This window comes from Pelophylax lessonae (genome assembly GCF_965119305.1).
Source record: "Pelophylax lessonae genome assembly, chromosome: 1".
Classification (NCBI taxonomy): Eukaryota; Metazoa; Chordata; class Amphibia; order Anura; family Ranidae; genus Pelophylax; species Pelophylax lessonae.
The window spans coordinates 645,842,467-645,857,815 of record NC_138768.1 but is presented as its reverse complement, the minus strand read 5'-3'; positions in this window follow the sequence as shown (position 1 = coordinate 645,857,815).

Genomic DNA, 15,349 nt, shown 5'->3' with positions numbered 1-15,349 from the left:
CCCACTGCAGTGCCCACCACTGATTTATATGGTGGCACAGCACCTTGCAAATTAAAAAAAATATATTTTTTATAATTGTAGTCGCCTGGCCTGCCAGTGAGTGTCAGGTCCACAGAGTGTACTGTGCCCACTGCAGTGCCCACCACTCATATATACGGTGGCACAGCACCTTGCAAATTAAAAAAAAATATATTTTTTATAATTGCAGTTGCCTGGCCTGCCAGTGAGTGTCAGGTCCACAGAGTGTACTGTGCCCACTGCAGTGCCCACCACTCATATATATATACGGTGGCACAGCACCCTGAAAATTAAAAAAAAATATATTTTTTATAGTTGCCTGCCAGTGAGTGTCAGGTCCACAGACTGTACTGTACCCACTGCAAATGGACTGTTTGCGGTGCGTTAAATGGGGAGTTTGGTCTGTCAGAGTTTGGTCTGTCACTATGAAGCGGCATAACCCTTACACTACCTGATTGATACAACATCATACCTGATCGTATACACACACTGGATGTTTTAAAGCACGTTATTCCAAACAATTTAGGAATGTTAGGTGATTTATGCCCTTTATGGTTTAAAACCCGACTCTGCGTCAACTATGTAATTTTCCATGGGAGTTTTGCCATGGATCCCCCTCTGGCATGCCACAGTCCAGTGTTAGTCCCCTTGAAACAACTTTTCCATCACTATTGTGGCCAGAAAGAGTCCCTGTGGGTTTTAAAATTCGACTGCCTATTGAAGTCTATGGCGGTTCGCCCGTTCGCGAACATTTGCGGAGGTTCGCGTTCTCCGTTCGCGAACGGCAAATTTTAGGTTTGCGACATCTCTATTTACAAACAGTTTTCTGACTACACCGTGCAATGCTTATGCTACTTATAAGCACAAATCATTTCATTCTAACACAACTGGTTTTCTGTACAGAAAGCCCAGCATGGAGAAAAAATAGTGCTGGGCTGTTGATATCAAAAATGTGGTTCATTTATACTGGACATTGGGAAAATTTCTATACTCAGTGGTTCTGTGATATCTAAAGACAACTCTGAATTTGCTCTTAGTAATTTTTGATATGTCTCAGCTTCAGTCTCAGAAATCTCTTGAAATAACTTTTAAAAGGTAAAGCTTGTTCAAGGCAAGTAGAATTTTTTTTTTTTTAGAAAATTTTCATTTTAGAGACTTTTTTTTTATCTTCTTTTGATCAATAGGGGGGTCAACTTGTCAACTTGACAATCATTTTTGACAGCGTTGACCAGAAAATTCAAAGAAGCATTATGAAAATTGTTTCTTAAATAAAAAAATTGCTAAGACTGAATGTGGTTTTCCTTCAGAAAAACTCATTTAGTCTAAAACTGTACATTAAAAGCAAACATGTTTGAACTACCTTTGTACAACATTTATCAAATTAACTGATAAGAATTTTTGAATAAATGTTCATAGAAAAGTTCATATGAACATTGGTTCAAAAATCTACTAGTGTATGGCCAGCTTTACTTTTTTGCATACCCATCCAATATAGCACCAATATAACAATGTACTTTAAGGCAATGGTCTTATCCCAACTTAGAACATGGTGGAACCCAGTCTCACAACTACCTTGGAGTCAGATTGCATATGCAGCCTCGTCCATTGACCCCAAACTATTGCTAAGCGCCAATCCTCCTAAAATAGTGCGCTGTCCCTTTAAAAATAAATACTGTCACTATAATCAATACAAAAAGTGCAAATAGAAACCCTCCAATCCCAGAGAACACCAATTTTGGGGAGGCCCATTGGGCGTAGCATGTGTGGCGTCACCGCAGGTCGGGAGATGCCACGGCCGGCATGTTTGTAATGTGGAGCCTGATATTCACTGTGTAATTGTAAGTGGATTTAACTGAACAAATGTGTCGCTCGGTGGGAAGTTTGATTGCCGATGAGCGCCCCATAATGCACTGTGTTATTGCAGTGCATTAAATGTTTGTGATAGGCAAAAGCAGGCACCTGACCTGTATGCTTCGGCCAATCACAGCACAATGTCCTGTCAGAGCCATGATTGGCCAAAGGCAGGGTGCCTTTAGCCAATCATGGCTCAGGGGCTAAGTCCACGCCCCACACTATAAAAGGCTGCCTTACACATCAGCCATGTGTAGTGTGTTACTGGAGATTAGGAGTGTAGATTAGGCAGGTAGTTTGTGGATTGAGCTTTCATATCAAATTCAGTCAGTGCAGTTTAGTGTAGGGCTGATTCATGTATAACAGTGTACTACAGTGTAGTGTAGTGCTGTGCTGATTCTTGTGTGTAGGGTAGTCAGTGTAGTTGTTAGGCCTGCCAGAGATGCCAACCGCTCCTCCCATTTCCTGACCAGTAGACTTGTTATCCCAGTATAAGGTGCAGGAGCGGATAGGGTCCTGCAGCCGAAATATCAGGACCTCAAATGAAAGTACAACCAGCAAACCTGGGGAACTTCTAATAAGAAAAAGACTCACAGTTTTGAGTAGGAGCCAGGTGCATGCAGTTTCAATGTTTGTTTCTCATTTTTAACATTTTTAAATTTCAATGTTTGTTTTTCATTGTAACCACTTTACGACCACCCGCCACAGTTATACTGCGGCAGGCAGCCGCTCCTGCGCAAACCGCCATAGCCATACATCGGTCGCGCACAGGCAGCTAGAGGGCGAGTGTGCACCGTCGGCGGAGCACTCCCGCACCCGCTCGTCAGCAAGGAAGTCGATGCAAGGGGTAGGTGACTCAGATTGCCACCTGACACCCGCGATCATTCCCCGCTGAGAGAGAAGAACGGTCAGCTGTTGTAAACACAGCTGACCGTTCTTCTCCCTGGAATGATCATAGAGCCCCTGTGATCCTTCTATTTAGGAACACAGGTCTCTATGATCATTTCACAAGCCACGCCTCCCCCACAGTTAGAATCACTCCCCCTAGGCTCACGTTTAACCCCTTGATCACCCACAATGTTAACCCCTTCCCTGCCAGTGTCATTATTACATGAAAAACCAAAAGAGAGGAGGGACAGCACTCCTCCAAATAGTCAACTAAGGACACCTGGGTATATTGGGGTAAACTTTATTGAAAAATTATTATTATTGATTACTGTCAGGAAAGGAATCAGCATTCAGCAACAATAGAATGCTGGATGCAGAGCAGGTGTGTCACCACGCCCATCTCCCCAGCCCTGGCCGTATATAAGACACTCTCTGGCTGTGCTTCAGTGCTGGTTTATCATCAGCTCCTGTACCCGTGACCTGTTCGATTGCCTGTTGTTCCTGTTTATCCCGGCTAGCTCCTTTGACTTACCTGCATCTCTCCTTCGTTTGACCTCGGCTTGCCTGACCACCCCTTACTCTAAAAGACACCTCTGCTGGATCTCCTGTGTGCCGACCTTGGCTTGGATCCCACGGACTCTCTCTCTTGTGCGGCCCTCTGTACCTTCATCTCCTCGGACTGATTATCTGTGTATGACCCTCGGCCTGGCATTAACCTTTGTCTCTTTTCTCTGAGCATCTATAGATCTCCTGGAAGCGGTCCTGAATCACCATCCATCCATCCATCCGGAATCCATCCGCATCCAGTGCTCCTTGGGACGTGTCATCTCCTGTTTCACCACCAGGGGTGATCCGCACCGAGCTGCAAGGGAAGCCCTCTCAGCACTTCGGCCTCCACCAAGGTAACTGACAGCATAAACCAGCCATGTCAGAGGCCGACAGAGGTGCTTCCCCGCTCGAGGCTCTGTGCCAACAGGTTTCAGCCCTGACCCAGGCCGTACAAAGACTACAAGATGGTTACTTCCAGCTGGAAGGTCGGGTACTTAACCTAGCCGGCTCCTCCTCCCCGACGGACCCTACTCAGCCTGCCACTAGCTCGCTACCGGCTCCGTCCCAACCGGATCAAGCTAGCTCCACCCATTCAGTTTCAGCTCCGCCACCAGAGCCACGGGTGCCCACGCCAGAACGCTTCCGTGGGGAGCGAAGGAAGTTCAGGGCCTTCAAGAATGCCTGTTTGTTATATCTGGCTCTCCAGCCCAGGACCTTCTCCTCTGAATCCATTAAAGTAGGGTTTATAATTTCCCTATTGGCTGACGAACCTCAGACTTGGGCACACAACCTCCTGGAACAGAAGAGCCCGATCCTAAATTCCGTAAGCTCCTTCTTTGAGGCTATGGCCCAATTATATGAAGATCCCCAGCGCACGGTCACCGCAGAGTCTGCCTTACATGCCCTACAACAGAACAAACGCCCGGCCGAGGACTACACTGTAGATTTCCGTAGGTGGGCAGCCGACACGGACTGGAATGAGGCAGCATTGAAGTATCAGTACCGACATGGCCTCTCTGAAGCTCTAAAGGACGAGCTTGCTCGAGTAGAGACACCAGCATCCTTGGAAGATTTAATCTCCCTTGCCATCCAGATGGACAGGCGTCTCCGGGAAAGACGCTCAGAACGCCTCCAGGGGGCTCGAGCTACTTGGGTCATGCCTAAGGTTCCATTTGCTGCCTCTCCTCTTCCTGGACCAGCTGTCAATGCCTCTGCAGATTGTGAACCCATGCAGATTGGGCTAATTCGTTCCTCCCTAACCCCCGAAGAGCGACAACGTCGCCGCCAGGCGAACCTCTGCCTATACTGTGGAGCTCCTGGCCATTTTCTCCGCAACTGTCCTGTGAGGCCTAGTAAGTGCTATTCACGGTCTGTTCTGAACTGTCAGGTCTCTGAGCCGTCCCCTGCTCACCTTACCCTTCCTGTCTCCCTACAGGTAGCCGAAGAGAGGATCCAGCTGACGGCAATTATTGACTCCGGAGCTTGTAGTTGTTTCCTGGACTGCACTCTAGCTAAGAAACTAGGAGTCCCCCTGCAAGTTAAGGAGCAACGGCTTCAAGTCTTTCTGGCCGACGGGTCCTTGCCTAGCTCCGGACCCGTGACCAAAGAGACCTATCCGGTTTTTACTATCACAACCCCGGGCCATCAAGAGTTCATCCGCTTCGATGTCTTGTCCTCTCCCTTATTCCCGGTAATCCTAGGCCTACCTTGGCTCCAGGCTCACAATCCCCAAATTGATTGGGTAAAGAAGAAGATCTCCTTCTCATCCAAATACTGCCAGGATCACTGCTTCCCTCCTGGACCCAATGCCCCTGCCGCTTGTCTAGCCGTCCAGCCGGTCCCAGACCCCCTTGAAGACCTTCCTGAAGCTTATCGGGACTTTAGGGATGTATTTGACAAGAAAAAGGCTGATGTTTTACCCCCTCACAGGCCCTACGACTGCCCTATTGAACTTCTCCCAGGGGCAGAGATCCCTTTCGGAAGAATATTTCCCCTGTCTGAGAAGGAATTGGAAACTCTTCGAACCTATGTCAATGAAAACTTGGAAAAGGGGTTCATCAGGCCCTCATCCTCTCCAGCGGGTGCTGGAATCTTCTTTGTTGAGAAGAAAGATGGCACATTAAGACCCTGCGTTGATTACCGGGAGCTCAACAAGGTGACCATCAAGAACCGCTATCCTCTCCCTTTGATTCCAGAGTTGTTTCAGCGCTTTCGGACTGCCCGGGTCTTTACTAAATTAGACCTCCGAGGGGCATACAACCTTATCCGCATCCGAGAGGGGGACGAGTGGAAAACAGCATTCAGGACCCGGTTTGGCCACTTCAAATATATGGTCATGCCCTTCGGGCTGTGTAACGCCCCGGCCACTTTTCAACATTTGGTGAATGACATTTTTCGAGAGTTTCTGGACAACTTCCTAATTGTGTACCTAGATGACATCCTGGTCTTTTCTTCCACTCTGGAACTCCACCGGATCCACGTTAAGAAAGTACTAGCCACCCTGAGGAAACATGGGCTCTATGTGAAACTGGAGAAGTGTGAATTTGAGAGAGAGTCCATCCAGTTCCTAGGGCTCATTATCTCAACAAGGGGTGTATCTATGGATCCGCAGAAGGTGAAAGCAATTCTGGAGTGGCCAGCCCCCACAGACAAAAAAGGAGTTCAGCGATTTGTGGGTTTCGCTAACTTTTACAGAAGGTTTGTGAAGGGGTTTTCAACAATTATTACACCCATCACCCAACTTACGCGCCAGCAGATCCGCTTCCGCTGGTCACCGGAGGCTCAGTCAGCCTTCGATGAGTTAAAGAACCTGTTCGTGACCGCACCTATTCTCCAACATCCGGACCCAGCTTTACCTTACATCCTCGAAGTGGATGCCTCGGAAGTAGCCACAGGGGCTATCCTGTCCCAGCGACAAGGCCCAAAGGCCTTACTACATCCGGTGGCGTTCTTCTCTCGGAAAATGTCACCCCCAGAGAGGAATTACGATGTGGGGGACCGGGAACTCCTGGCCATTAAATGTGCCTTAGAAGAATGGAGGTACCTGCTGGAAGGTGCAATGCACCCTATTATGATATTCACGGATCACAAAAATCTAGAATATCTCAGGGCCGCTAGACGCCTAAGACCTCGGCAAGCCCGGTGGGCTTTATTTTTCTCACGCTTCAATTTCCATATCACCTACAGGCCAGGGTCGAAGAATGGAAAAGCGGATGCCCTGTCCCGGATGTTTCCAGACTCTCCCAGCACAACGGAGCCCAATACCATCTTGTCAGCTCAAAACTTTTTCCTGATCCACGCTGACCTACAAACCTCAATTCAACAAGCCTCTACCCAATGTACAGGACTTGAAGCAGAGTCTCTAAAGAAACGGGATGGACTCCTCTGGTACCAGGAAAAAATTTTTGTTCCCGCACAAGTGAGATTGATGGTCCTCAAAACCTTTCATGACCACAAACTTGCCGGACATTTTGGGGTGAGAAAAACCTACGAACTTATTCAACGCCGCTTTTGGTGGCCTCAACTGCACCAGGACTGCAGAATGTATGTGAATTCCTGCATTACGTGCCAACGGAGCAAAGGGGCAAAAGTCAAGTCAAGGGGCCTGTTGAGGCCATTACCGATTCCAGAGCAGCCCTGGAAAGGTTTATCTATGGACTTTATAGTTGAACTACCGCCCTCAGAAGGGTTTACCACCATCCTAGTAGTCGTAGATCGACTTTCAAAAATGGCTCATTTCCTGCCCATGGTGGGCACTCCTTCTGCCTTGGAAACAGCCAACGCATTCATCAAAGAGGTGGTCAGGTTACATGGACTTCCGAATAATATAGTATCAGACCGAGGCGTTCAATTTACCTCTAGATTTTGGAAGGAGCTCTGCAAGGCCTTGGCGGTTGGAGTGTCCCTGTCCTCTGCCTACCATCCACAAAGCAACGGGCAGACGGAAAGAACAAATCAAACTCTAGAACAGTACCTCCGATGCTTTTGCACCAGCTCTCAGGACAACTGGGTCTCCCTGCTCCCATGCGCAGAATTCGCTTACAATAATTCTGTACACTCCGCAACCAACCAAACCCCGTTTTGGGCTAATTATGGCTTCCATCCTTCTTTCTTGCCCAACTTGGACCAGGAAATCACGGTTCCGGCAGTCCTGGATCGTCTGGCTGCCATTAAAGCTAATTTTCAGTTACTACAGGACAATATTCAGAAAGCCCAACAGGATTATAAGAAATTCTTTGACCTCAAACGGAAGGTGAACCCTGCACACAAGGTGGGAGATAAGGTCTGGCTCTCGTCAACTAATTTAAAACTTTCTTGCCCATCCAAGAAGTTGGGGCCAAGATTCATTGGTCCTTTCGAGGTCAAGAGAGTGGTGAACCCTGTGGCCTTTGAATTAGTCTTGCCCGGTTCTTTCAAAATTCACCCGGTGTTTCATGCCTCGCTACTGAAGCCCGCAATACCGAGCCCATACCCGGGGAGAGAAGAGGTACCACCTCCTCCAGTTGCAGTGGAAGGGGAGCCTGAATTTGAGATTGAGACTATCTTAGATTGCCGACGGAGAGGCAATCGCACTCAATACTTAATTAAATGGAAAGGATACCCCCCGGAGGACAATTCCTGGGAACCATTGGGTAAAATACATGCTCCTAAGCTTCTGAGAGAATTTCATAGCAAATTTCCGGAAAAACATGGTCAGAGGGCATCCAGAGGCTGCCCCTCGGGGGGGGGGGGCACTGTCAGGAAAGGAATCAGCATTCAGCAACAATAGAATGCTGGATGCAGAGCAGGTGTGTCACCACGCCCATCTCCCCAGCCCTGGCCCTATATAAGACACTCTCTGGCTGTGCTTCAGTGCTGGTTTATCATCAGCTCCTGTACCCGTGACCTGTTCGATTGCCTGTTGTTCCTGTTTATCCCGGCTAGCTCCTTTGACTTACCTGCATCTCTCCTTCGTTTGACCTCGGCTTGCCTGACCACCCCTTACTCTAAAAGACACCTCTGCTGGATCTCCTGTGTGCCGACCTTGGCTTGGATCCCACGGACTCTCTCTCTTGTGCGGCCCTCTGTACCTTCATCTCCTCGGACTGATTATCTGTGTATGACCCTCGGCCTGGCATTAACCTTTGTCTCTTTTCTCTGAGCATCTATAGATCTCCTGGAAGCGGTCCTGAATCACCATCCATCCATCCATCCGGGATCCATCCCCATCCAGTGCTCCTTGGGACGTGTCATCTCCTGTTTCACCACCAGGGGTGATCCGCACCGAGCTGCAAGGGAAGCCCTCTCAGCACTTCGGCCTCCACCAAGGTAACTGACAATTACACAGAAAAAAACACCAGCTCATATATAAAAGAGTAATGTCACTGGTCCCCCCAAAAGTGTCAAAAATGTTAGTCAGGGGTTTGATCTGTCCAACCGCAATATATTTTTTTGTTTATAGCCCGAAAAAAAAAAATTGCATAGGTGATAAAATACCACCAAAAGAAAGCTCTATTTGTGGGAAAAAAAGGACACCAGCTTTATTTAGGTACAGCATTGCACGACCGCGCAATTGTCCGTTAAAATAACGCAGTGCTGAATAGCAAAATAGGGCTTGGTCATTAAGGGGGCAAATCCTTCTGGTCCAGAAGTGGTGAAAGTGATTGTAGATGATCGCCTTGTAAAGCAACCCATTTAGCTTAAAATATAAATGAAAGACAAAACATTTGTATATTGATATAAAAAAAAACATTTAAAGTACACCTTTGCCCCTTTCTAAGTGAACACACTCCCTCTATTCCCTCTGTTCTCAGGTGCATAAGAGCTGGGGGGGGGGGGAGCAGGAGCCCACTGACCTTCCCAGTGTAAGGCTGTGTCAGGACAAGTCTGATCATTGAAGGAGAGCAGACTGAGTTTGCAGCATACCTAGAGAACTGACCACGATGTGTTCTCCTCCTTAGTGTGGTCAATTTTTAATAGGAAAGCAGAGGGACTGACAGGAACACCAGAGGTTTCACACAAAGGAAGCAATACAAAGAGAACAGGATACTGTTAGGAGACTGATTCTCTTTTTTCTCCTTATTTTTTGGTGTATTTCACTGCTATATTTTACGCAGTGCCGAATCGCAAAATATGGCCTGGTCATTAAGGGGGCAAATCCTTCCAGTCCAGAGGTGATTGACAGCAGGGCCCATTACTGTGCCCAGCAAGAGTAACTGTAAGGGTTTCCAGTGTTCAGGCACCACTAACACTCAAGGCCCAATTTTTCTGCACCTGTATAACAGGTGCATGTAATTTCAATGTTTGTTTCTAATTTTCAACAGCAGGGCCCATTCCTGCACCCAACAAGAGTAACTTTCAGGGGTTACAGTGTTCAGGCACCATCATCACCCAAGGCCCAATTTTTCTGCACCTTTATGATGAGTACATGTAATTTCAATGTTTGTTTCTAATTTTTAACAGCAGGGCCTGTTCCTGCGCCCAGCAAGAGCAACTGTGAGGGGTTACAGTGTTCATGCACCACTGGGGATGGGTGAACAGTTTGGGCCGAGCATAAGTTTGGCCTAAACATCGCCCATTTAGGTACTCGCCTAACACCTGAACTTTCTTAGCACTTAGCGGGATGGCTTCCCGCCGAGCGCACATTCAATAGTTTGTTAAGGCTTCCCTGCTGAGAGCTGAATTAAAAAAAAAATTATAAATAGAAAATGTAAATTAAAAAAATTTGGGTAAAAACAGCTTGGGGGACCCTTTTTTAAAAAAAAAATTTTGGCGTGGGGGGAAACTACGCCATTTTTTTAAAAACATTTTTTATCTGTATTGCCGGGAGTCGATAATACATAACAGCAGTTTAAATGACATTTTTTTCCTTTAGAAATGTCAGTATTGCTGCAACAGGCTACATACATCGTACAGATGCGCCATTTTACAGGCACATTCGGGTACCCCCCAGGCACCATAGTTAAAGGAATTTTTTTATTTTTGTTTCTTCACTTTAGGCATCAATAAAATCACTGCTCCTTTAAAAATGATCATTTTAAAAACATTTTTCTGCATTGATACATGTCCCCCAGGGCAGTACCCAGGTTTTCATACACTTTTTTATGGCAATAACTTTCTTATAAAGCTTTTAAAATCAGGACTTTTACATTTTTCATCTTCATTTCCCATAGACTTTAATAGGGTTCGAAAATTCGCTAGAACATTTCCCCTGCCCGAGATGTTCTGATAACGCCCCCCCCCCCCTGGTGAATGAATATCGGCTACCCATTTACCATAAAACTGTACAAAAAAATATAGACAAAAACCAGTTTTGGAAAAGTCCTTTATTAAAAAATAAACAAATATTATCCCTCGATGATCAGTCGCCCGCCCGCTCCCACCCCAAAAAAAAAAAGAAGCTCCCCTGCTTCTAATGGCGCTTCCCGCACTATAAGCTGTTTTGAGTTTGACAGCTCTTTTATAGGGATCTGACATCACAAGCCACCCCGCAATGCACTGCTCAGGTGCAGTGAATAAAATACTGACGTCATGTAATTTATTCACTGCACCTGAGCAGTGCATTTTGGGGTGGCTTGTGACGTCAGATCCCTATAAAAGAACTGTCAAACTAAAAACAGCTCATAGTGCGGGAAGCGTACAGAGAAGCAGGAGCTTCTTCTACTTTTTTTTTTCTATTTTTCGGGCGGGTGGGCAACTGATCATCGGGGGGGACACTATTTTTTTATTATTATTTTTTAATAAAGGACTTTTCCAAAACTGGCTTTTGTCTTTATTTTTTGTACACTTTTTTGGTGAATGGGTAGGGGTAAGATGTACCCGATATCCATTCACATGGGGGGCGGGATCTGGGGGCCCCCTTGTTAGATTCCAAAAAGCCTCCTCCCTGCAGACCCCCACAACCACAGCCCACGGTTGACGGGAAGAGACTCCTGTCCCTATCAACATGGGGGCAAGGTGCTTTGGGGTTGGGGGGCAGAGCCCCACCTGCCCCAAAGCACCCACCCCCCATGTTGAGGGCATGTGGCCTGGTATGGTTAAGGAGGGGGAGGGGGGCTCGCTCACCCCAACCCCCATCCTGGCCAGCCAGGCTGTATGTTCAGATAAGGGTCTAGTATGGATTTTAGGGGGAACCCCACACCATTTTTTTTTAAATTTTGGCGTGGGGTTCCCCTTAAAATCCATACCAGACCCGAGGGACCTGGTATGGATTTTGGGGGGGACCCCACGCCATTTTTTAAATTTTTTTATCTGTATTGCCAGGAGCCGACAATACATTACAGCCGCAAGCAAGTTTAAATTACATTTTTTCATTTAGAAATGCCAGTATTGCTGCAGCAGGCAACAAACATCGCACAAATGCGCCATTTTACAGGCTCATTAAGGGGGCCGCCACAGGCACGATATTTAAAGGAATTTTTCATTTTTATTGTTTCACTTTAAGCATTTTTAAAATCACTGCTTGTGTAAAAAGGATTGTTTTATAAAAAATGTTTGCATTGATTTATGTCCCCCAGGGCAGTACCCAAGCCCCTATACACTTTTTTGGGCGAATAACTTGCATTTAGGCCTTTAAAATTAGGACTTTTGATTTTTCATGTTCTTATCCCATAGACTTTAATGGAGTTCACAAGTTCGCTAGAACATTTCCCCTGTTTGAGATGTTCTGGTGTGAACCGAACAGGGGGGCGTTCAGCTCATCACTAATTGGCACTATTGGGAATTGGCATAGACTCCTGGCCCTCTAAATTTAATGTTGTATTGACTTACCTCTTTATAGCGGCCAGACTCACTTTGGCAACACCCCCTATCATTTCAAACACCATACTCACCTTAAACTACCACGTTCTTTTTGAACTCATGTTCGCTAAGACTCACCTTCACCTTGATAATTTCTTTAAGAACTGGACCCTCTGGACTACTCACTCCTCCTGCAACTTGCCTCTTACCTAATTGCATAATTACTCTCATGAGTTTGTCTCTCTCTATGACAAGGAATCTTCTTTCCCACAGGCTACTTTATTCAGAGAGTCCTGACATATCTACCTGTCTGCAATCTTCACTTTAGTGTATTAACAACTGTAACTGAATATGATTTTTTTTTATAACATGTAATTTGCACTACTGTGTCACCATACCTTTTTACCAACACAAATAGCAGGTGTCATACCTACAGTATATTCCTAATTTCTAATTCCTTATCTACCTAATTTTCGACGTCTCCCTTTCTCCTTCCTACTTTACCCCCCTTCCATTTCTTTCTTGGTTTTCCTTGTTTAGCTATAATCTGCTGTCAACACTACACTTATCTGCACAATTACTGCTATTGGGGGAGGTGATTTCTGCAATTGAATCCTACAATCGTGTTGACTAAAATTGTTCAACTTGTTATGCAGTATTATCGTGTTATTACAAATGTATATCCCTCTTTGTATGACTTTATTTCATATTAACATAAAGAGATATAAAATAGAGAGTTACTGTCAGCATGATGAAAGGAATGCCAATAACTTGTGTTCCCATTGTGATTAGCTGTGATTGGCCCTCTACCCTGATCTGCGATCAGCTGTGTCCCAGAACTGGCTGACCGCGTTATAGCCATCATTTTGCTATAACACAGTCGGCAAGTGGTTAAAGCCCCACAGACATTTTTTTGTGTTTAGGAGTTATCTTATCTACTGTACCTTGGCCTTGTGTATCTATTTGCAAATTTTATAATAGAAACAAAGAAAAACATATTTTTTTTAAATGTTTCTTTTTTGTTTATTAAGCAAAAAAGGAAATACTCAGCGGTGATTAAATACCACCAAAATAAAGCTCTATTTAAAAAAAAAAAAAAAAAATAGTAATAATAATAAATAAAAAATTAATACAGGTACAGTGCTGCATGACTGCTCAGTTGTCATTCAAAGTTCAACAGCGCTGAAAGCTTAAAATTGGCCTGGGCAGGAAGGGGGTGAAAATGCCTGGTATTGAAGTGGTTAATACAAGAAATCAATTAAGGTAAAACATGTTCTGCCTTTAGAACCGCTTTTAAGGCATTTTCCAGTCATGTAATTTAAAGGATTCATTCACCAGATCCACCCCCTTTGATTTTAATGTGGTTTGAATTAAATTTGCATTTCAATAAATGCCCCACTAATTGCACATCACTAATATTTTACATGAATGAAGAGCCTTCTCTGCTAAGAGCTGTAAGGGAGTGAAACCTGTATCGCTGCAAACTTTTCCTTTTCTTCCTTCCAGTTCCTTCAACTAGATTATTTTAATACAACACAAGTTCAATGAATGGCCACATACCAAACCTAAGCAAATTTGCACATCCCTGTATAGGAAGATATGTATTCTGAGGAGCTTATCATTTCAGCTCCTGGACCAGGTGCTGGATGCTGGATACATGCCAACTGAGAACAGACAAAGCTGATCCTGATGCCATTTTAAAATGGCAATATAATGAATAGTCACTTTCTATGTTCTATTTTAAAACAACGATCTGAACTCAAGTGGCTAAAAAAGTATTAGTGGCTCCTGTTTGCTAATTACTTAAATTAATATTTGTGAGTAACATTCGGTGAGCCTGAATCCATATGGCAATTATTTTGCCTAAAAAAAGGCCGATCAAAAATGGGAATTTGCAAAGCCATACGGGTTTGAAGAATATAGGCATGTATGGTATAGTGAACACTGGAAAAAAAAATAGAGGAACTTTCACCCTCTTTACTTCTCTTGTTAAAAATGTAACCAGGACAAAAAGTAATATAAATGTTTACATTTTTACCTGAACCGGAAGATAGGAGGAATGATTCAATGGGAAACTTGTTCAGGTGACAACTGTTTGAATGGGTATTTTTTAAGATTTTTGACTTTGAACAATTTTCCTCTTACTTTCTGTTGTGTATTTGCTACAGGAAGTGAGGGTGGACTTAAAAAATGGCACCGCAGGAAATAACCCACCGGACTTCAATCCATTTCCTACACTATACAAATCTTTAAATAAGGACTTTAGATATGCTATAAGCGGGCAGCATGCTATTTGGTTTTAACTTTTCATGTTATTTGGATAATATTGCTGTTGTGAAAGAGCATACCTGGTCATTGTGCCTAGGGCAGCATGATTTCTAAAGCATTCTTTAGAATAAAAGGATAGTTCAACTGGCAGAGCTTAACTATTGGAAATTATGTACCGGTAAAAGTGACAAAACACACACAAACAAGAAGAAAAAAGAATATATCATGTGGAAACTAAAAGGTGCTAGAGAATGTGGTTTGCTCATAAATTGAAACTTTGCATGCCAATAGCAGATATAGGACTGTTCACTTTGGCACAATTCTTTAATCAACAGATAACACAGTATACTTTTTCAAAAAGTCATATTGTTTTAGACATATTATATTAACCTTGTCTTCAATTTGCATTTTTAAAGGTGTGTCACTTTATATTTGGTTATTATTGTTTTTTTTTTAACCTATCATTTTCTACAGCCGTCATGCAAACTGTTATTCTTTACAGTTATAAGGAATGCATAGGCTATGGGTTTTTAAACATTTATGTCTGATGAATGACTTCTTAGGAATCTACACACAGATCTTACATTATGCAAACAAACAACTTTCCACTCCTCCATTACAATGATTATATATGTATTTATAAACAGGCACTTCAGTAAATGTGCACTCAAACAATTAAGTCAATGTAAGTCAGTGTAAGATACCGTTAGATTAATTGGCAATACTCTGTGTTTAATGCCTGCATATTATACTAATTACAATAGCTAGACATATATTTGTGGTTTGACAGAGTATTCTATTATTGTACCATAAATTTATGGTGTGAGTTTATAAAGGTGAATCATTAGCTCTGGCCCTGCAAATGCCAATTTACCTCTAAAATCCAATCAGCTAAATTAATTTTAAAAAAGAAATTGAAATTTTCTGTGTACTTGGCTGGGTTTTTGAAAGAAACACAGGTAAAGAGGTACAGAATAACAAATTGCTCATTTAGATTATTATCACATTAGTTTCACTTATACTAGAATAATAAAAACAGATTAAGTTATATTGACAA